We start from the raw sequence: 22,562 nt of genomic DNA on the forward strand, positions 1-22,562 counted from the left end.
GTAAGACAGCATGGAAAGGTGACGTTTTTGGTCGGGACCGTTCCTCAGACATTGAACTGAATATGTGTAGGAAGGAACTGCAGATGCTGGTTTACACCGCAGATAGGCGCAAAAATGCTGGAGTAACTCAGCGGGACAGACAGCATCTCTGGAGAGAAAGAATTGGTGACGTTGTAGCGACCATAGAGAATGGTCCAGGTCGTCGAACCCTCGGATTGGCCAGCGAGGTCACGTGTGAACGCGACCATGGGGATTGGTCCAGGGAGCGACATCGCTGATTGGCCAGCGATGTCATGTGCGCTTTTGGCGCCCGAAATAGCCGTTCGGCGAAGTCTTCGAAGAAGACAGTAAGTTTTTGATGGTTGTCCTTTACCTTGTTGTTTAACTCTGTATTCGAATATTGTGGCTGCAATAAACTTCTTCTACAACCAACAAGTTTTCGGACTCGCCATATTGGTGACCCCGACGTGATCTGGACGATCACCGACTAAGCAGGAACCCGACGCCTCGTTGACGATGACCGCGCCGGGCACACCGGAGTTAAGCGCGGCAAGCGTTCACCTTCCGTTGTTTTGGACGCACGCACCGCAAGCTTGGTTTATCCACACCGAAGCTCAATTTCATATAAAGAAGGGGCCGTTCCGGGTTTTGCGTAAGGGAACGGCTACCTTCACCTTAGACATGTGCGGCAAGAGTGAGCTCGTCTCGGTGTCCCGGCTCAAACCTGCACATTTGGATCCGGATCAACCAGTCCTGGTCGGTCAAACCCCTAGGAGAGGCCGACCTCCGTTAGTTCCGCTCAGTCCAGGACCCCCCGTTCCGACAGTTCCTCCAGGACCCCCTGTTCCGACAGTTCCTCCAGGACCCCCCATTCCGGTAGTTCCTCCAGGACCTTCCGTTCCGGCTGTTCCGCCAAGTCCGGAACCCCCGGCTCCTGTGGTTCAGGCTGTCCCTCTCCGTACTCGTTATGGTCGCGAAATCCGGCTCCCTGCTAGGTTCCGCACCTCGGGTTCTGGGGGGGGTCATGTAGCGACCATAGAGAATGGTCCAGGTCGTCGAACCCTCGGATTGGCCAGCGAGGTCACGTGTGAACGCGACCATGGGGATTGGTCCAGGGAGCGACATCGCTGATTGGCCAGCGATGTCATGTGCGCTTTTGGCACCCGAAATAGCCGTTCGGCGAAGTCTTCGAAGAAGACAGTAAGTTTTTGATGGTTGTCCTTTACCTTGTTGTTTAACTCTGTATTCGAATATTGCGGCTGCAATAAACTTCTTCTACAACCAACAAGTTTTCGGACTCGCCATAACGTTTCGGGTCGAGACTCTTTGTCAGACTGAGAGTCGGGGGAGAAGGACACGAATGATAAGGAGGGGTAAGGTGTGAAAATGACAGAACAAAGCAGAGGTAGCCACCCATGCAGCACATCAGAGACTGATACTTAGCGTAACACCATCAGAGAGTCACTCATGGAATACCGACTCAATCTTTCATAACAAAGAACGTGGATCATTCGTGGACTGCTGCTGAGCAGTGCCCACCTTGAGTCGTCAATGGCCAATGGATCTGTTTTTACGCACCAATTTTGTATTAAGTAAGGTAACTTCACGTTTTTTTCTAATTATAACAGGGTATACAGGATTCATTGACTCTTTTAATCGAGAGATTAATTATTTTCTTTTGTCTTCCTCTTCTTAAGCAGTCCATTGGGATCTGTGTCTTCTACTTCTGAAGCAGTCCATTGGGATCGGTAGACTTATTTTTGCCACAATGGGGACAGAGGTGTTTACCAGACTGCAGGGTGGGAATGGGTGAGGCTGGTGGTGTGGAAATTAGTGAGAATTTCATCATTTTGCTGGAAAAAGAGACTCGAGGGTCTCGTGCCATTTTGGATGCTCTTCTGCTTTGATCATGAGTCAAGGATTTCCATTGTCGGTGAGGATGTTATATTTATTCAGTGTGCTTGAGAACCTTCATGAACAGTTTGTGCGTCACAATGGTGCAGCGATAGAGTTGCTGCCTTACAGTGCCAGAGACTCGGGTTTGAACCTGACAATGGGCACTGTCTGTACAGAGTTCACACGTTCCCCCTGTGACCGCATGGGTTTTCTCCAGGTGCTTCGGTTTCCTCCCAAATTCCAAAGACGTGCAAGGTTAATTTGATTCTGTAAAATTGTCCCAAGAGTGTAGAACAGAACTAGTGAGCAGGGTGATTGTCGGTCGGTGCAGACTCGGTGGGCCGAAGGGCCTGTTTTCACGCTAAATTAAAATGTCCTTTTTTTCCTTGGTGATCTCTTCCCATGACAGACGACAGTTTAGAGAACTTTATTTGAAAGCCGGGTGGCAGATCCGCAAAAGATGTTACCTTCTCATTGGAAGTTAAGTACCTTACAGCTGAGTACCCAATCAGGAAGGTCTTGCAACGCTTCTTTTGACTTCTTAAAAGATGTCCATGAAAGACATGAGAAAAGTCTGTGAGTGTGACTGGATTTCAAGCACACAGATGTAAAAAAAATAGCAGAGGAGCAAGAATCTCCATAATGCAAGGACTCTTAGGGTCAACGTGTTCAAATGAAGGGATTAAAAGTAACATTAGCAAATTTGCAGATGACACAAAGCTGGGTGGCAGTGTGAACTGTGAGGAAGATGCTATGAGGTTGCAGGGTGACTTGGACAGTCTGTGTGAGTGGGCGGATGCATGGCAGATGCAGTTTAATGTGGGTAAGTGTAAGGTTATCCACTTTGGTGGTAAGAATAGGAAGGCAGATTATTATCTGAATTGTGTCAAGTTAGGAAAAGGGGACGTACAACGAGATCTGGGTGTCCTAGTGCATCAGTCACTGAAATGAAGCATGCAGGTACAGCAGGCAGTGAAGAAAGCCAATGGAATTGTTGGCCTTCATAACAAGAGGAGTTGAGTATATGAGCAAAGAGGTCCTTCTACAATTGTACAGGGCCCTAGTGGGACCGCACCTGGAGTACTGTGTGCAGTTTTGGTCTCCAAATTTGAGGAAGGATATTCTTGCTATTGAGGGCGTGCAGTGTAGGTTTACCAGGTTAATTCCCGGAATGGCGGGACTGTTGTATGTTGAAAGACTGGAGCGACTAGGCTTGTATACACTGGAATTTAGAAGGATGAGAGGGAATCTTATCGAAACATATAAGATTATTAAGGGGTTGGACATGTTAGAGGCAGGAAACATGTTCCCAATGTTGGGGGAGTCCAGAACCAGGGGCCACGGTTTAAGAATAAGGGGTAGGCCATTTAGAACAGAGATGAGGAAAAACCTTTTCAGTCCGAGAGTTGTAAATCTGTGGAATTCTCTGCCTCAGAAGGCAGTGGAGGCCAGTTCTCTGAATGCATTCAAGAGAGAGCTAGATAGAGCTCTTAAGGATAGCGGAGTCAGGGGGTATGGGGAGAAGGCAGGAACGGGGTACTGATTGAGAATGATCAGCCGTGATCACATTGAATGGTGGTGCTGGCTCGGAGGGCCGAATGGCCTACTCCTGCGTAAATTGTCTATTGTCTACCTTAAACCGGAAGACTTATCTCCGAACATTAAAATGATATAGTTTGCATGCACCGTGCACGGGCGGTCACAGTGGTGCAGTGGTAGAGTTGCTGCCTTACAACGAATGCAGCGCCGGAGACTACGGGTACTGCCTGTACGGAGTTTGTATGTTCTCCCCTTGACCTGCGTGGGTTTTCTCCGAGATCTTCGGTTTCCTCCCACGGTTACTTGGCTTGGTAAATGTAAAAACTGTCCCTAATGTGTGTAGGATAGTGTTAATGTGCGGGGATAGTCAGCACAGACCCAGTGGGCTGAAGGGCATAGTTCCGCGCTGTATCTCCATCTCTAAACTAAACACAGGATATGCCAATGCACGTATCATCCCAGATAGCCAGGAAAATATCAATTGATTCACATAGCCTGCTTATATTCACGTTGAAAGAATTTAGTTTAGATCTGCAAACTATTCAAAGAAAAATGAGACCACAAAACAGATAAAACAGAGCAAAGGCAAGATGGAAAAATAGCAGTAGAACTTCCTGGGAAACTGGAAGTGATATTCTAGGGGAGAATTTGTGACAGGTGTCCGATTGACAATGCCACCATTCATGGTCCATCATGGTGCAAAGCCATTCAGCTCTTGGAGCACCCACCCAAAACTAACCTCAACTATGAACTTCTATGGACGGTCTGTGGTTGCACTCATGACTTTGGGGTCTTTTTTGGACGAGTACTGGTTATTAATTTATAGATTTTTTTTGTTTATTATATACTATCTATGTATATAATAAACACTGGGTGGCGCCACCAGCACTGGTTGTCTCGCCAACCATCTGTCTGTCCTTTATACTGTTTTTATTATTTTAAGTATGTGTTAAATGTATGTTTTAGTGTTTCTTGGTTTGTTTTATGTGGAGATAGGGAGGGGGGGTAATTGAGAGAAACTTTTTTCCAATCTCTTACCTCGATGGAGATGCGATTTTTCTCCGTATACTATCTCCGTTCCCTCTGCGGCCTAACATCGAGGAGTTGGCTGCCCTTCCTGGAGACCGACCGGCCCAGCGCTTCAGGCCGCGGGCACAGCGCAGACTTTAACATCGTGGAGCTTTGCCGAGGATCGACTATAAAGAGCTCCAACTGCAGGGCCTGTGGATTTTAACATTGTGAAGCCCGCGGTCTCTGGTAAGAAGAGACCGACTTGTTAGCTCCATGCTGCGGAGAGTGTTTCAACCGTCCTGACGCCGGAGTTTCGATCACCCCGACATGAGGGCCTCGGACAGTCGGCAGCGGCAACTGCGGATGGTTCAACAGCCCCGACAGCGGGTGAACAAAGAGGAGGATGATTGAACTTTATTACCTTCCATCACAATGAGGAATGTGGAATCCGCTGTGGTGGATGTTTATGTTAAATTTTATTTTATGTGGCAGTGGGTGTCTTGTTACTTTTTACTTAGTACAGCTGTATGGTAACTCAAATTTCACTGTACCTTAATTGGAACATGTGATAATTAAATTGAATCTTGAATATATATGTGGTAATCACAGACTTCTTATGCTGCTGCAAGTAATACTTCAAGTGTTGCATTGTCAGTACATATGACAATTAAACACTCTTGACCTTGTATGGAGTGAATTAATGTTTAAGGTGTTGGGTGGGGTACCAATCAAGTGGGCAGCTGAGCTCATTCAGGCATGTGGAGAATGTATTCCATCACATTCTTTATTTCATTCTCTCTGCTGGAAATGCTGTGGAGTGTTAGGATGGGAGTCACCTGCTCTTGGAGTCATTGTATTTATCTAGCTGGTTGAGTCAAGTTTCTGGTTAATGGTAACTTCAGGATGTTGATTGTGGGAGTCTTGGTTATGGTAATGCAATTAAATGTCAAGGGTAGGCAGTTAGATGCATTCTTGTCAGAGATGGTCACTGCCTGTGGTGTGCAAGTTACTTGCATTGATCAAATTATGCCAGATCATTGTCTCAGTTTTGCTGTACGTAGGCGGGGACTGCTTCATTTTGCAGAGGAGTTGCAAGTGGAAATGAACATTGTGCACTCATCAGTAAACATCCCCTTTTCTGACCTTATGATGGAAGGAAGGTCAATGATGAAGCAACTAAAGATTGTCAAGCCGAGGATACTCCCATGTGGAACTTCTCCAGTGATATCCTGGATGTGAAATTATTGACCTGCAACAGTCACAGTATATTTTCTTTGTGTGACCCTGATCATTGGAGCATTTTCCCCTTGAAGGCTGTTTTAAAACGATTTGGGACAAGTTATTTCAAGACTTTGCAAACTCAACCCCTGGTAATGTTACCAAATTACTTGGTGAAAAACATTGTAGCTTTCATTTGGAGTACATTTTGTGTACAATTTTCAGTTCTTCTTCGAGATATTGCTCAACTTGCTGAAGCTCTAATTCGACAGCTAAGAATGGTTGGTGGTTATGAGAAGATTTCCTTGTCAATATTTGGCCTGATGGCAAGTGTGTAATGGATTCAATGTTGGGATTCTCACAGCTCCAACTATGTCCACTATTTCTGGTGGGTTTGGCACAGGACATACCTGGGAATTTTGCTGGTGGAGCCGGGGAAGTTTACGACAAGGTACGATTCTGTGAGGAGGACCACGGTAGGCTTTGCTTTGACTTGTTCATTGCCAAGTTTAGGCATAGGTCCCGAGAAATGTATGACCAATGTGTTTGCAGTTGACTGGCCTTGGTGTGACTCATGGCTGAATTAAGTGCTGAGGTTGAAGTCAGATTATTCTTCATGTTTTGATTCACCTTCCGTTTCAATGAGCCATTTATGAGAGCAATTTAGAATCAAATGCATTGACGAAGGTCTGGAATTGCAGTGACCAGACAGGAAGGATAACACATTTCCTTCCTGACGATTGTTGGTGAACTTGACCAGATTTTATTGACAGTCTGGTAGATTCATCCTCATAGTTATTGAGGTTAGCTTTTTTAAAATGTGCTTCCTGATCATTTATTTGGTGGGATTTGAATTTACATTAAACTCGGAACATATCCGTTTGCCAGCATTTAATCGGGATTTGGGGCATTCTCCTTTTTGGAGTATTGCACGGGTACTTGGACCACATTGCTCAGAGAGTTCCCATCATCCTGCACTCCCAGGACACCATGGTCTGATTCCTGCCTTGCAGGCATGGGAGGTCTGCAAGAAATATGAAGCGCTTACCTAAATTGTAACCCTTTTCCCCACCTCAAATTCCTGGTGGCCTCAAACTCAAAGCTTGACTGTGATTTCCCTCAGCCAGTTTGCCTGCCACCTCTACTAACCCCACCGGCCTCTGAATCCCCACCATGCATTCCTTTGCAGCAGTATTGCTGGTGTGACCTTCCAAGCTTGGTGTTGGGAGAGGTGGGTCGGTCAGTACATCATCAACTGCAAAAAATATGGAACAGAAGTTTGACGTGTGGGGAAAGCAGTCAGTGGCCTACTGTATCCATGCCTTTCTTCAGGTGGAAATCCCTTAGGCAAACGGCAGAGAAAATAACCAGGCCGTGCGAAGGAAAGATTCTTGGAGACATCTTAAGCCTTTCATTACCGAGGTGCTAGGTTCCCATCTGCCAAGAAGACTAAGGTGACATGCCTTAATGACGACCAACTGGTTGCACTAATGCCCATGGTGTTGAAGTGATTTGAGAGGCTGGTTAGGATGCATATCACCTCCTACCTAAGTAAGGACATAGACCCATGAAAATTCATCAACTGCCACAACAGATCCACAGAGGTTGTGATCTCGCTGACACTCGGTTCTGCACTGAACCACTTGGACAATAAGAACACGTATTTCAGCCTGTTATCTATTGACTGTAGCTCGACATTCAACACTATCAACTACTCAACCATCAACTATCACCAAACTCGGAGAACTGGGTCTCTGCTCATCCTTGTATAACTAAATTCTCGACGTCCTCATCGACAGACGACAATCAATACAAATTAACGACAATTCTTCCTCGATAACCATCCACACAGGAGCATCTCAAAGCTGTGTGCTCTGCTCTACTCTCACTATACCATTACTGTGCAGTCAGCACTGTTCCAACACTATCTTTAAATTTGCCGATGATATTACCCGTGGTGGGTGAATAACCGGTAACAATGATTCAGAGTACGGAAGGGAGATTGAATAGTGCCAGAACATACAGCTTGCTCTCAGCATGAACATGACCAAGGAAATGATTGTTGACTTCAGGACGGGAAAGCCAAAGATCCACAAATCTTTCTTCACCTACAGGACAGCAGTGGAGGGAGTCAACAGTTTAGGTCCATGGGCGTGCCTATCTCTAAAGATCTGTCTTTGGCCAAAGCAGAAAGAAAACTCACCAATGCCTCTACTTCATTAGTAGATTGTGGAGATTCACTATTCAGAATACTCTATTGAACATCTACAGATGTACGGTAGAGAGCATACTGACTGATTGCATCATGGCTTGGTTCGGCAATTCCGTGACCACCAGGTTCAAGAATATCTTTCTTCCCAAACACCATCAGGCTCTAGAACACTACACAACATAAACCTCTGCAACTATGAACCTTTGTGGACCATGTCTTTGTTGCACCATGGTTTTTGCATCATTGTGGATTACTTAGAATTATGTTTATTAACTTCTTGAATGTTTAATCATTATATATTATGTGTATGTATTGTCTTTACAGGCCTGCAAGTAAGAATTTCATTGTTCTGTTGTTGGAACATATAACAATTAAACATTCTTGACTCTTGGAAGCAAACAACCAAACTCCAGGACGTTGGTCTCAACAAGTCAATAATTGAAGCTACTTTGCCATTGTCATTTCCCCACCTTCAGGATCTTGACAATTCCTTGCAGATTAATCAAAGACACTAAAGAAAGATCTATACATAAAGAATATAGAATGTCCACAAGTACATCATAACTAATAAAGTCCTTTCAAAGTACAGAAACCAAGAAAAGAGGGACTTGTTACATGAACTAAATCTGCATTTCTGTACTTTTTCTATATTCCCTGTCCTTCCATCTTCATAGTCCTTGGTCCTTAATATTTTGACTGGTATGTATGGAAAAAATGTCTTGCCAAGATCTACATTTGTAAGTAATATACGTGGGCAATGAGGATTCACTACTAATTATCTCTAATATGATTAGAAGAATAACGGTAACCCAGCTTTATCCAAAAGTGGAGTTGAAAAAAATTATAAAAGAAACTGAGGATATTTCATAAGTATTTAAGCATGCCAGAAAAGACAAGTATAATTATCAGCTGATAAAGATTGCAGAAATAACTGAAATGTTGCTGTGTACTTTCAACTCCTGATAATATTCCAATTTGACATTTTTTCTGCCAGCCTTTGTGATAAGGGCATGGTTCATGATAATGGCCAGACACACTTGTGTACTTTAGGCTACAGTGTTGCATAGACTGTATTTCCTCCCTTATCCTCTTCCTTGGGCTTAACATATCACAACTCCTTTCTAGCAAGATTATGCATGCTTCTTTCTATTTTAAAACTCGATATAGGAAACATGCTATAAATACTCTGCTGGATCATTCTTGTCCACAAAGATAAATGTACAGACTTGTTTTACCAACAGTCAACCAGTCCAAACATAGTATGAATGTTCTGTCGAAAGATAAAAGCTCACACATTTTATATATATTTTTAAATATTTAAAAGTCACAATGATTAAGGTTACTGTCCAGTTCTCCTTTATCCACCATGACAAATGTCTCCTGCCCTCGTCTGAAGATATGACTTCCTCCATTTCTTCTTGTCTCTCTCTTTGAATGTATCTTGTAAGCCCTGCAGTGGTGGATCGCTTATTTTCTTTCAACTGAACTAATAACACATCTTCTCTTCTTCACTTCCTTGCTCTAAGTGACTTCCCGCTTGCTCTCAAAACCACCAGTATCAGAGAACACCTTCATCTTTATTGTGAGCAGATCCCAGAGCATGAGTGGAAAGGACAGGGCTGCAGCATCTGCAACACCTTGAGCTAGAAGTGATGCGTGGAAAATTCATCTTGTCTTTCTCCCGAGTTCCACACCATTACCAAAGCAATCGAATTCGATTTACTCCTTGTGAGATCATGAAAAAGCTGAGAGTCACAGAATTGGCTGTGCTTCCAGCCAGACTGTTCCATTATCATTAACACTGGAAAACTGCTCAGTTATCAGGCTAGGACTTTATTCTTTGAAGCACAGAGGCTGAGGGGTAATCTTATAGAGGTGTATAAAATCACGGGGGGAATAGATACAATTCCCCAAAATAGGAGAATCAGGAACTAGAGGCCATAGGTTTAAGGTGAAAGGGGAAGATTTAATAGGAACCTGAGGTTTTGCAGCCTTAGTTGAAGACAGTAATTTCTATTTCTCAGGCTTTTAAACCCTTTCAAGGATTATGTTCTCTGGTTTATGATTAACTTGTTGCTTGCTTTGCTTCTCAAGTAGTCAGCATCTCCCTCCAGAAACATTGCTACACTATGCAGAATTGTGTCATTGGAAGTCCCGTTGTTCAGATAGAATATTAAATTGAAGCTGAACCTTCTTTCTGGCATGAATGGTCACAACCTCATAGGTAATTAAAAAGAAAACACTGAAATGTTCCTGACACTGGTTAATATTTATCCTCCAACAAAATCATTAAAAAAGGTCACAATGTTTGCACGCCAGCTTTGCTCAAATGCGTGGTGCTTCCTTCAGCAGTGCCTTCGCTTCAGAAGTAACAAAGTGTCAGACCATTTGTCCTCTCCCCAGGCCCACATTAATCTTGTGCAGATGGTGCAGCGGTAGAGTTGCTGCCTTGCAGCGCTAGAGACCCAGGTTTGATCCTGACTACAGATGCTGTCTGTACGGAGCTTGTACATTCTCCCTGTGATGGTGTGGATTTTCTCCGGGTGCTCCGGTTTCCTCCCACACTCCAAAGACGTACAGGTTTGTAGGTTAATTGGCTTTGGTAAACTTGTAAATTGTCCCTAGTGTGTACAGGTGATTGTTGATCGGCGCGGACTCGGTGGGTCGAAGGGCTGTTTCTGTGCTGTATCTCTAAAGTCTAAAGATGTATGGGTCCAATTGTTTTCGATTTCCTGATCCCAGAGGTGGGCAAGGAGACGTGGCAAGGCCTCAGTGATGATTAAGGACCCCATGATTCCGCCCAGGTGACATATTGGCTTTAGACTTCAATCTTTAGAGATACAACATGGAAACAGGCCCTTTGGTCCACCGAGTGTTCTCCACCCAGTGATCACCCCATGCACTAGCACTATCCTACACAATTTTTACAGTGGTCCATTAGTCCATGGTTCCACTTTTACTGATGTCCATAAGTCTATTTTATCCTTAAGTTTGAAAAAACACAAAAAAATCTCGATATGGTAAGCATATCACCACAGTATTGTGATGAATGGCATTGAAAGCATCTAAAATTAACAAGAAGAATTACTAGAGATGGAGAGTGAGAGGAAATTACATGGAATAGTACAGCACAGGAATGGGCCCTTCCTGTTTATGCTGAACATGATTCCTAGTTAAACTGATCTCATCTTGCTGTACATGATCCATATCCCTCCATCTAAATGCCTCTTAAACGCTCCTATATCTGCCTCCATCACCACCCCTGGCAATGCGTTATAGGCCCCCACCACTTTCAGTGTATAAAATGTGCCCTGTAATCTCCATTAAACTTCCCCACCTCACCTAATAGCTATGCCCTTTCGTGTTGGACATCGTGTTTGGAAAAAGGTTTTGACTGTCTACTCAATCAATGTCTCTTATAATTTTATATACTTCTATCAAGTTCTGAAATTTATAGGAACAAAAAACGTATATACGTCGGATTTTCGAATTTAATAATATGATGACAGCTCATTTGTCTGCAGGGATGTTCATAAGTTGGGAATTTCATTATCCAGGGACAGCGTGCAAATACAATTTCTTTCTCATGATGAAATTCTCCAACTTTAAAAAAATCTGGACGATGTGATGGATGTGGAAAACTCAGCCAGTGAGACTTGGGATTGCAGAGACCCAAACACAAAGGAGCTGGTTAATTTTTCACAGGTTTACTGCTCAGAATAAATCATTGCTTCCATCAAGGCCAAACAAGAAGTCTAAGGTCAAAGCTGTGAAAATTCTTACTTCCTTTCAATCAGAGAATTGTGAAAACTTTTGCTGCAAAACTAAGAAGTGGAAACTCCTGTGGCCAATAGAAAGGGAAGGGAGAGTGATGCATCAGAGTCGTAGAGTCACAAAGTAGGGAAACAGTCCCTTCAGCCCAACTTGCCCATGCCAACCAAGATGCCCCACTGGAGCCACCTGCCTGTGTTTGGCCCATATCCCTCTAAACCTGTCCAAATATCTTAAATGTTGTTATAGTACCCAGCCAAAGATCTAATTTCAACACAAGGCAATCTTTGTAATAGGAGGATTGTCTACATTATTATAAAGTATTAGTTGGTTTTAAAATGCATTTGGAAGTCCTTAGATTTCTGTAAGTGGCATAAATGCAAGTCCTTGCAACCACCAATCCACGCCACACCTATTACCGCCCGTTGCCAAATGAGCTTGTGAGCCGAGAAGTTATGGGTAATTGCTTGCAAGTCATGGAAAATTACGATTCACAATGGAATAAAGGGGTTTGATCTTCATTTACTGGGCAAGTTCAGGCTGTGGAAATTTTGACATTAATTAACCAACTTGCTGAACTGCAACCAATTTCATTAATCACTCTCTTTCTGCATGAAAAGTCACAGAGCATCCATGTTCAGTGAACTTTTCCCCACAACCGCAACTGTAAAACTAACATTCTATTTGCTTTTATCTCCTACCAATAACAACTATCTTGAAAATTACAGTTTAATGGTCAAACTAATACAGCACAGAGACGGGTCCTTTGGTCCACTTCATCATGCTTCTAAAGATGCCTAACTACACTAATCTTATTATATTTAATTTAGTTTAGAAAAAGGCATTGAAATGGGCCCTTAGGCACACGTTTGAAGGGTCTCAATCCGAAATGTCACACATTCCTTCTCTCCAGAGATGCTGCCTGTCCCTTCAGCATTTTGTGTCGACCTTTGGCACATAAGGTCCACGCTGACCATCGATCATCCTGTTCACACTAGCCCTATCTGATCCTACTATCTCATCCACTCCCGACACACATCATGGGCATGTTATTTTACAGGGACAATTATCCTATTATCCACATATCTTTAGGATTGGGAGGAATCTCGGGTACCTTGAAGAAACCCACACATTCAAGGGAGAACATGCTAACCCCACACAAGGTCAAGATGGAATCCGGGTTTCTGGTGGTGTGAGGGAGCAGTTCTACTCGCTGTTATTGTGCCAACATTATGCGAAAATCCCTCTACTTTCCTATCCCAGTCTAAATGCCTTTTAAATACTACAATGTTTTCTGCCTCTCCCAACTTCCACTGGCAGCTTGTTCCATTTACCCACCACCCACTGTGTGGAAAAACCTGCTCCTCAGATCTTTAAATTTCTCCCCCTCACCCTAAACCTATGTTTACTAGTTTTAGACTCCCCGTCCGGATTCTCCCAGCCCTCCAGTCACCATGCTCCTTTCCCCTCCCTACACGTAGCACCTATCCTCGAGTCACCCTTTCATCCCTCCCCTTTGCCCTCCCTTGTTCCCTTCCACCCACATCCATCCCTCTGGTTTTACCTCCTTAGAGGAAGTCCTCCTCTTTTCCTTATGACACCCTTTTGTCTCCATTTTACCTCTCACCTTCACATTTATTCCACCCATCTGCTCATAACCCCCACCTACATGTATCTACCTATTACTTGCCAGGCTTTGTCCTCTTTTCCAGCTTTTTTTCCCTACTCCAATCAATCTGAAGAAGGGTCCTGAAATGTTGCCAGTTCTTCGAGTACTTTGTGTTTATTTTAACAATAGTATTGATCATGTTAAATATCATTTTTTTAAGACTCTGGCTAACTCTGAGCTTTTGGCATCTGCCTGTGCATGGGTATGAGGACACCGATTAGTCTAAGGATATCCATAAACTAAAGTCAGGAAATCCGCTTGTTCTGTTGAGCAATCGTTTCTTGTACGGTATGACTGGAATCTTTGTTTATGACCGAGGAATGAATGTAGAATATGTTTATAACACATTCTCTCCCATTTAATTTGCATAGATTGTTTTAAATTACTTTATGTCTCTGAAAATAATGAACAGAGGAATGAATGCAGTAAATCTTTGTCCACAATTACTGCAGTAATTTCAAGCTGCTGCAGCATTGCACTGGCAATTGGCAAGGATCCACTGCTGTATATTCCTGCCATCTAGTGGTTATTGTTATACATTGCAATAGAGAGTTTAATTTGATGAGAAATGTTTCCTTTGTTTTGTCGTGAGAATCCTTTTCTTAAAGCTCATACATCGGAGATCTCAATTATCATTGATAATGTGACAATATTCCCTGGGCTTTATATAAATTTGTCTTATTTTAAGTTGTTTTATTGCGCATTTATTGTATTGTTCCATACGTTCTCCCTGTGATCTGCGTGGGTTTTCTCCGGGTGCTCTGGTTTCCTCCCACACTCCAAAGACGTACAGGTTTGTCAGCTAATTGGCTTGGTAAAATTGTAAATTGTCCCTTGTGTGTGTAGGATTGTGTTAGTATGCAGGGATCGCTGGTCGGCGTGGACTGGGTGGGCAACATGGCCTGTTTCCGCATTGTATCTCTAAACTAAACTAAACCTGGGATAGACACGGAATGCTGGAGTAACTCAGCAGGACAGGCAGCATCTCTGGAGACTATCTTCGGTTTAAAACCAGCATCTGCAGTTTCTTACTAAACTAAACATGGGTCTCTGCCACTGTAAAGCAGCAGTACGAACTGCACCATTTTGCCACTTTTATAGGCATTAGAAAATACAAATGGGTCTTCAAGATAAAATTTGGATTTCTCTTTTTATAAACTACTTCATAATACTGAAAAAAATCAAGCGAATGTCATCAAAGTGCACACAATTAAAAAATAATCTGGATCATGTCTATTTTATTGTAATTTATGTGATAAAAGATTTAGCAAACTGAAGATTTTTGAATGCACAGGTCAGGAAATTTGTGAGTACTAACTGATAGTGATTTCAGAAAACAAAGTGACAGAATTATTTGGAATACTGTTGATATTTTAATTTTTAACAATGCAGAATTAATTGAAAACCCAACATCCAACTTGTATCTTTTTCATGTCGCTTGCAAAATATGTCTGTGGATTTTCTGAGGAAGTGTAAACTGAAGAACACGATGTTTAATATTGAAAGGAGAGACACAATGGTAGTTCACTGTTTGCTTCAGGCAGTTTACCTTGTAACGCCACCAGGTTAAATCGAAGCCTCAGAAGAGCAGACAAAAACAAGTTTCTCAAAACACTTAAAACATCTCAGGGGAATTTCTAAAACTCTGTCTTCCATCTGCTAACCTTCAGAAGATTAATGGTTTTGAAAACAGAAATTAATCTAACATTTCCTTTCGGGGAGGATGTGGATGGGGCACACCAAAGGGGGATGAACTTTGCACAGAATACACAGCCTTGTGGAATAAGCAGCTGCCTGTGAAATACAGCCAGTGACAAAGATGCTTGCCTTCGTTCAAGAAGTTTTGAACTTCCTCTGACCCTTTAAGCTTTAGTTAGTGCAGAGGGGATATTTCCAATAAATAACTCACATCCTTCACCATTTTGCTCTGGGTCCCCACACATACATTTGAGGAGAAGCTATTTGCAGAAGACATCCTCAAGATACCAGATGTTTGGCTCCTGGGTATGAAACAGCAGAATAGACAGTGTACAAACAGAAGTCAGCATGAAGGGTGTGAGGTAACTCCTTGAATTGGCTAAAAATTAGGAATGTTTTAGGGACACAATTTCCATTAGCAATTTGTACTGTTTAAAAATGTGCAGTGAGCACCAACTCGAGTGGTGCACTAATACAATGGAATAATGTGACAAAACAGGCAGTTTGAATTAAATGGCAAAATGGTCTTCTAAATGGCAAATTAAATTTTCAGTATTATTGAGGTGAAAAAATAAGAAAGGTACACTGCCCACTAGAAAATAAAAGTGGGATAAAGGATCAAAGGAATGTCTCCACTCCCATCCTCAATCACCTTGAGAGATTATGTCTAAATTACACTAAAACACACTAAATTCTGTCTGTCCATCACCTATATTGCCACCTGCCTGAGCTGTACCTTAATGTTAAAACTCTTTGCTTTGTTTTCAATTCGCTGTGTAGTCACATCTCTCTCTGCCTTTGTAATCTACCAATACAGTGCCCTCCACAATGGAGGGGGGAGGGAGGGGGGGAGGGAGGGGGTGGAGGGGAGGGGGTGGAGGGGAGGGGAGAGGGGACTGCACCAATGCAGGAGAGGTTTGGGCCCAATGGGTCCACTTAGTCCAGTAATAAAGAAAAATCCCCAAACACCTGTCCGACAGCTCAGAAACACTTCAGGAGTCAAGTGTGGATTTGTCAAAGACCACTGTCCGCAGAAGACTTCATGAACAGAAATACAGAGGCTACACTGAAAGATACAAACCACTGGTTAGCAGCAAAAATAGTATGGTGTGGTGCCACCTAGGGGTCAAGCCACTTACTGATCGAACCTTCGTCACCATAACTGGAATGATCACATGATAGGAAAATGACAGTTGACAGTAGGAGATGACAGTTGTGAATTGGAGATGAGAAGCTCTGCTCGAGCTATCGAGTGAACAGACGTCTGGTGCTCCTCTCAACAGCAACTAGCACCTAACTGTTCTCCTAACTAAGCGTGTGTGTGTTCAACCACTGTTTCTTTAATAAAACCTGTTTGATTCACAACGCTTGGTTTACTACATTGGTAACCCTCGACCATCCAAAACATCTTCTTTTGGATTTTGACAATGGATGCAGACGACAACCTGGCCCAGCAGAACGCAGTCGCTCTCAAACTGCCTGTTTTCTGGACCGCACAGCCACATGTGTGGTTCCAACAGACCGAGGCCCAGTTCAATATTCGGTGCATTATCGCCGATGCGACCAATTATTTCTACGTGGTCAGTGCGCTGAACCAAGACACCGCAAGGCGCCTCATACATTACCTTCGCCAACCGCCCAATGACGGCAAGTACGAAGATCTCAAAGCACTCCTGTTGCGCATTTTTGGGCTCAGCCGTCGCAAAAGGGCCGCCTGGATCCTTCACATGATGGGCTCGGCGATAGTACGCCATCAGTGCTGATGAGGGCGATGCTCTCCCTGATGGACGGACACCAGCCTTGCATCCTATCTGAGCAAGCGTTTCTGGAGCAAATGCCTGATAACATCCGCCTGCTCCTCGCCGGTAGCGATTTCGCCGACCCCCAGCAGCTGGCTGAATGAGCGGATGAGCTGTGGCTGGCCAAACAGCAGGTTGGCGTTTCCATCGGTCAGGTGTCGGCAGCTCTGCGGCGGTCCCAGCGGCCATTTCCAGCCCCCGCTGCCATCAGTGTCAAAACCGGTCTCGGGCAACGCCGGCAAAGGTACATGGTGCTACTACCACCAACGCTGGGGTTCCGAGGCCCGTCGATAACGTTCTCCCCGCATGCATCCGGGAAAAGCTGCGACCGGCTGCCAGTAGTGGCTGTCGTGGTCAGCCAGAAACATTGCCTCTACATCTGCGATTGCCACTCTGGGCATCGTTTCCTTGTCGAAACGGGAGCGGAGGTCAGCATATTGCCCCCGTCAGGAGCTGACACCTGTTCCTGTAAGCGAGGGCCTCCCCTGACTGCCGTCAACGGCAGCCCCATCCGGAAATACGCTGACCGTACGGTTCCCCTTATTTTCGGCCCCTGCCTCTTCACTCGGCCTTTCATTGTCGCGGATGTCTCCCAACCGTTGTTGGGCATCGATTTCCTCCGGGCACGTTCTCTGCTGGTCTATGAAGGGACAACGCCTCGTCCACTTTGAGACTTTCCAACCCATCTCTTTGCGCCCGCCGTTCCTGCTGCCCCACACTTCAGCTCGGGATCTTCTGCTAAGAATGTGTATGCCCAGATACTAGCAGATTTCCCCAACATCCTGACTCCTCAGTTCCAACCCGCCCACCCCAAACATGGCAAGCTGCACCATAACCCCACCACCTGACCGCCGCTCCACACACGGGCACGAACGCTTCCCCCCCGATAAACTGCAGCTTGCCAAGGAAGAGTTCCAACAATTGGAGGACATGGGCATTGTGCGTCGGTCCAATATACCGTGGGCTTCTCCCCTTCACATGGTCCCTAAAGCGCCTAGGGGCTGGAGGCCTTGTGGGGATTAACGCCACGACGGCCGATCCTGTTCCCCACATTCAAGATTTGCGCCTTCCCCACATCTGGAAGGCGCAAAATTCTTTTCATAATGTGACTTGGTCTGCGGTTACCATCATATTCCTGTGAACCCGGACGATGTGCCCAAGACCACAATCATCACACCTTTTGGCCTGTTCGAGTTCCTCAGGATGTCTTTCGGCCTCAGGCTTTCCAATGCCTTATGGACATGGTAGGCCGTGGGTTGGACTTTCTGTTCATTTACCTAGATGACATCCTCGTCGCCAGTCGCTCTCATGAAGAGCACTGCGTGCACCTCCGGCTCCTTTGCCAGCAGCTCAGCAAACAAGGCCTGGCCATTAATCTGGCTAAATGCCATTTTGCCCTTAATTCAATTAATTTCCTTGGCCATCACGTCACCCAACATGGTGCAGTCCCGCTCCCGGCAAAGGTTAAGGCCATTCGGTAGTTTCCTCGGCCTTCCACGGTGACAGGTTTTCAGGAGTTTGTAAACTTCTACCATCGGTTCGTGCCAGTGGCTGCCAGGATTATGCGGCCATTGTTCAAGTTCCTGGCCAGCAAGCAGCAGGACCTCGAGTGGAATGCTGAGGCCACGGCCGCTTTCAACAGCGCTAAGGAGGCGCTCGCACAGGCAACGATGCTGGTCCAATCGCGGGCTAAGGCTCTGACCACCCTGACTGTGGACACATCTGACACTGCTGTAGGTGGAGTACTCGAACAGTTGATCGATGGCCGCTGGCGTCTCTACTGGCCAGCCTCGGCCCATCCGGCTTGGCGTCGCTGGATTTTCGATTCCGTCCATGGTTTGACCCACCCTTCCATCCGGGCGGCGCTGGTAGCCGCAAAGTTTATGTGGCACGGGTTGGGGAAGCAGGTTGCCAACTGGGCCAGGGCGTGCGTTCCCTGCCAGACATCTAAGGTCCAGCGTCACATCAAGGGGCCACTGCAGGATTTCGCTTTGACCATATCCACGTTGATCTTGTGGGCCCGCTACCACCATCCAGGGGTGCCATCCACCTTCTCACCATTGTAGACGGGTTCACGCAATAGCCAGAGGCTGTCCCACTCGCCGATCCCTCTGCCACAACATGTGCCCGTGCCCTCGCTGCTCACTGGATCGCCCGTTTTGGTGTGCCGGTGGACATCTCGTCAGACCGCGGCGCAGTTCACCTCTGCGTTGTGGTCTGCCACGGCCCATCTACTGGGCACGCAGCTGCACCACATCACAGCTTACCATCTACAATCCGATGGGCTGGTGGAATGTTTCCATCTGCACCTGAAGTCCTCCCTGAAGGCACGGCTCACGGGCCCGGACTGCTTAGATAAGTTGCCTTGGGTTTTGTTGGGGATCCGTACCGCCTCGAAGGAGGATTTGGCTACTTCATCCGCTTGGCCACCCGCATCCACCTTCGCCTCTGTTGGTGGTGCCTCCGAACACAGACCATGTGATCATGCGGTCTGGGCGCCTTACTTGGACCCCTGCTCGTTTTCATTCTAACGGTTCTGGGGGGGGGGGGGCGTCATGTGGCACCACCTAGGTGTCAAGCCACTTACTGATCGAACCTTCGTCACCAGAACTGGCACGATCACATGACAGGGAGGTGACAGTTGACAGTTGGAGATGATAGTTGACAGTTGGAGATGAGAAGCTCTGCTGGAGCCCTCGAATGAACAGATGTGTGGTGCTCCTCCCAACAGCAACTAGCACCTAACTGTTCTCCTAACTAAGCGCGTGTGTGTTCAACCACTGTTTCGTTAATAAAACTCGTTTGATTCACAACGCGTGGTTTACTACAATGGCCAGGTTACAGTTTGCCAAGAAGTTCTTAAAAGAGCAACCACAGTTCTGGAAAAAAGGTCTTGTGGACAGATGAGGCGAAGATTAACTTATATCAGTGATGGCAAGAGCAAAGTAAGAGAGAAGGAACTGCCCAAGATCCAAAGCATACCACCTCATCTGTGAAACATGGTGGTGGGGGTGTTATGGCCTGGGCATGTATGGCTGCTGAAGTTACTGGATCACATTGATGATTCAATTACTGATGGTAGTAGCATAATGAATTCTGAAGTGTATAGACACATCATATGTGCTGAAGTTCAAACAAATGCCTCAAAACTCATTGACCGGCGGTTCATTCTACAGCAAGACAATGATCATAAACATACCACTAAAGCACCAATGGAGTTTTTCAAAGCTACAAAATGGTCAATTCTTGAGTGGCCAAGTCAATCACCTAATCTGAACCCACTCGCCCCCAAAACAAGCAGAAGCTAAAGATGGCTGCAATACGGGCCTGGTAAAGAATCACCAAAGACACCCAGCAACTGGTGATGTCCATGAATCGCAGACTTCATGCAAAGGCTATGCAACAAAATAGTAAACGTGCCCACTTTTATTTACATGACATTGCTGTGTCCCAAACATTATGGTGCCCTGAAATGGGGGGACTATGTATAAATACCTCTGTAATTTCTACACGGTGAAACCAAAATGTATAAAGATGGCCTTTATTAAAATCTGACAATGTGCACTTTAACCACATGTGATTTTTTCTATTACAAATTTCAAATTGTACCAAATAAATAAATGATGAGTCTTTGTCCCAAACATTATGGAGGGCACTGTATATTGGTGGTTTCCTGTTCTTCTGGTTTCCTGGTCTCCCTGAAGTTCAGCCTCCAGCTGCATACAGCTACCAAGGTGCTTAGATCTAGAATTCCCTCCCTAAAGCTCAGCAGCTCTTGTTTCACCTTTAATATGATCGCTTTGATCAAAATTCTAGTCATCTGCTTCAATATCTCATATGGCCCAACGTTAATTTTGTTTGATGGAGTTTGAGACAGATTTGCTTTGTTGATGAAGCAAAATAAACAAAAAATGCTGTGTCCAAAATAAATCATAAATACAATGTCGGAATAATTTACATGAGACTTGGGTGATAGTTAATTCTCCTTTATTTGCAATAAATTGTCAGACAAGAATAGACAAGCAGGAAACAGTTCAACAGATTCAAAGCATGGAAAATAAAACAATTTTTGTTTGTGTGCTGGGAAAGTCTTTTTTACACATTAAGTATTAGGGGCCTGGAACACTTTGCCAGAGGAGGTGGTGAAGGTAGTTATGATAGTAGCATTTAAGAGGCTTTTAGATAGACACATAAAGGTGCAAGGAATAGAAGGATAAAGATAATGTAAATGCAAATAAGATCAGTTTTACTTGACATCATGTTCAGCACAACCATCATGGATTAAAGGGGCTATTCCTGTGCAATACTGTTTGATGTTCTAATGTTTACGAACTCAGCACTATCCAGATGAAAACACCCCACTTAATTGCTAACACATTGACTAGCTTGAAATCTCTTTGCTCACACTAGTCTGCACCATGGCTCCAGTGCATACTATCTTTTTAAAAATGCACAGTAATCTATCTATCTATCTATCTATCTATCTATCTATATACTACTAAAACTCTGCGGTCCAACATTCCGTATGTATATACGGAAGATTCCGTATGTTTGTACGGAAGATTCCGAAGATTTCTGTCCATAACTTACAAACCCTACTCCTCCCAGACGGTACACCAAAGCGCTACGATTTTTGTACCGCCATATTCACCATTAACATGGGCAACTATTGTAAGTACTTTCGTTCAAATTGAAGCTACCTTTTTAAAGCTAGAGAGATATTAAAGTTAAAATTTCTCATTTCTAACCCTTTTCTTGAAGGGGCTTCAGCGCGTGATGTCACAATGGCACCCGTGCACCAATGAGAGATCAGCTCGGTTTTAAATTTACATAATTTTTTTTCTGACCTTTTTTTTCAAGGTCTTCAGCTTGTGACGTCACAATGCTTGTGTGAGATGGTTTGCAACATTGTTGCGAAAAGCAACTGCCAGTTTTTTAAAGTTGTGCGAGTCACTTAACATACACAGATCAGCATGGGGCCCCTATTCCCTCCCTCCCCCCCCTTCCCCCCTCAACCCCTTCCTCCCCACTCCTTCCCACCTCCATCCCCACTCCCTCCCCCCCTCCTCCCCAACTCCCTCCCCACCTCCCTCACCCCTCCTCCCCTAACTCCCCCCCCTCCCTCCTTCCCTCCATCCTTCCCCCCCTCCCTCCACCCTTCCATCCCTCTCCCCCTCCCCCCTCCTTCCACCCTCCCTCCCCCCCTTCTGGTTACAAAGGAAACCCTACGGGGACGGGCCCAACGGGGAAAGAGGGGTACTGGGAAAAGGGGAGGTCCCCCTCCCTCCCCTTACCCCCTCCCCCATCCCCCTCCCCCCTAACCCTCTCCCTCCCCCTTCCCCCCTCCCCTCCCCCCCTCCCCTCCTCCCTCCACACCTCCCTCCTCCCTCCCTCCCCTCCTCCCGGTTACAATGGAAACCCTACGAGGACGGGCCCAACGGGGAAAGAGGGGTACTGGGAAAAGGGGAGGTCCCCCTCCCTCCCCCCTTCCCCCATCCCATCCCCCCTCCCTCCCCCCTTCCCCCATCCCATCCCCCCTCCCTCCCCTCTCCCTCCCCCTTCCCCCCGTTCCCCCCTCCCCTTCCCCCTCCCTCCCCTCCTCCCTCCACACCTCTCTCCTCCCTCCCTCCCCTTCCCTCCCTCCCATCCTCCCAATGCTTGTTTGAGATGGGTGCTACATTGTTTCGAAAAGCACCACTAACAGATCGCAGTGAGAAGCACTAAATGACCGTGGTCGTGAGAAGCACTA

At 45.4% G+C, this 22,562-nt stretch overlaps 1 protein-coding gene across 1 annotated transcript in view; it reads left to right on the forward strand.

The window, feature by feature from the left end:
* pom121 (POM121 transmembrane nucleoporin) overlaps positions 1-22,562 on the forward strand; it is a 92,774-nt gene that overhangs the window by 112 nt on the left and 70,100 nt on the right. The window lies entirely within an intron of this gene.

The sequence above is a fragment of the Rhinoraja longicauda genome, chromosome 26 (genome assembly GCF_053455715.1).
Source record: "Rhinoraja longicauda isolate Sanriku21f chromosome 26, sRhiLon1.1, whole genome shotgun sequence".
In the NCBI taxonomy this organism is placed as follows: domain Eukaryota; kingdom Metazoa; phylum Chordata; class Chondrichthyes; order Rajiformes; family Arhynchobatidae; genus Rhinoraja; species Rhinoraja longicauda.